At 31.3% G+C, this 1,721-nt stretch overlaps 1 pseudogene across 1 annotated transcript; it reads left to right on the forward strand.

The window, feature by feature from the left end:
• The first annotated feature begins 286 nt into the window (after positions 1–286).
• On the forward strand, positions 287–375 carry BDCG_17287 (annotated as a pseudogene). The gene has a single exon. The product of its transcript is annotated as a tRNA-OTHER (tRNA).
• The last annotated feature ends 1,346 nt before the right edge of the window (positions 376–1,721 follow it).

The following is a 1,721-nucleotide window of genomic DNA, read 5'->3' on the forward strand; positions in this document are numbered from 1 at the left end:
ACTGAATGTGATTGTGATAGTACTCAAGAGAGCTTCTGAAATTATCAGAGATTGAGAAATTCACCTACATATTCTGAATGTAAGAGATCTCACTTTAACACCTGTTGATTGATCAATTCAGACAGTACTTCAGATAATTGAAGAATAAACAATGCTGTGAGAATAAAGAAATTCAAGAAAAAGAAGAAAAAGAACAATAGTGAGAATAGAACTCAACTATTCATTACAGATAAATCAGACATCTATCAGATAACAAATCTCACAGAGGTTATTAATGTATCAGTCTACCCCGGTGGCTGAATGGTTAATGCGGCCACCCGGTAGCGCCTTGGCGTGGGAAACCAGGGCGTGTGGGTTCGAAACCCGCAGGGGATACATTAAATCCGGAACTCAAGCACCTCAGGTTCCTAATAAATACAGAGGTGTACAAATTGCTTCAATAAAATTACTCTATGTTCCTGGGCTGAGAAGTTATTATCGCATGTATTTAATTGTCACTTCTTTGTATTTCCTATGTTCTTGTTATCTTGGTGTGATCTCAACACCTGTATTTCTTCCTGTATAATCAACACTTGACCTGTATTTAACATCACGCAAGAACTCATCATAAGCTTCGCTTGCATATAAGTATAATGAAAGAATAATAATAATAATAATAATAATAATAATAATAATAATAATAATAATAATAATAATAATAATAATAATAATAATAATAATGTATCAGTCTGTTTCATGAAATCTCACAAGAATTCTCTTACTATATGAGATAGTAGCACTGAATGCCACATAGTGAGTGATAGATTATGATTTTTGAAACTTATAGCAAGCAATGATTCAACAGTTCAAGTGACTAATAAAATTATTACAAAGATTCAGAGTGTCAGCACTGCATTTATCTTGATAAGTGAAAGATTGATAGAATTCAATTATATATACTATATGTCAGAACTATCTGCAAATCTGATCTCTGCTGAGCTTATGAAATGTCAGAGCTATATTTACTGTAATATACAAGTTAATACTGAGAATTACTTTGAGTTTCTGTTATCTATCAACAGTGATATCTTCTATGTCAATCTGTCTCATAATAATATTTACATTCTATTCAACAGCTCACTGACATTTCATGAGATAATGAATGTCTCAATGTATGAAGCAGTGATATATGTAGCTGTTCTGAAATCAAAGGCAATCTCAATAGATTACAATTCAAATACAGGGTCTTTTAGATCTTTCTGCTGTGAGAAGATTGAACAGTTAATCAACTCTAAGAATTCAGATACTGATTTCTTTATTATCTTATCTTCATCTTATTTATCTGCAGTTTCTCTGAAACAGCTTCTGATAGATGAGTGACATCATTGACTTAGTCATATTGATGAAAATAGTATATTAAAAATGATCAGAGACCTGTGATTTAATATTGTTATTATCAGTCTGAAGAAATTATCATTCTGTGTTACATATATTAAGACTAAACAGAAACATGCTTTCTACAAGAATTTCACACCCTGTTGTACCACCCGCAAGGTCTTGAAGGTTTGAGTGAATATATTCAGTGATGATGAGACTCTTGAAACTGAAAATGATATATCATCTTACACTGACAAGAAGCTTGTAATAATGATAATAGATAATAAATATCATCTGTATGAGATGAATATTTCTATTGAAATACAAGAATGAGATATTGAGATATCTACAGATCTTCAATCAAT

Source organism: Blastomyces dermatitidis (genome assembly GCF_000003525.1).
Source record: "Blastomyces dermatitidis ER-3 genomic scaffold supercont1.6, whole genome shotgun sequence".
In the NCBI taxonomy this organism is placed as follows: Eukaryota; Fungi; Ascomycota; class Eurotiomycetes; order Onygenales; family Ajellomycetaceae; genus Blastomyces; species Blastomyces dermatitidis.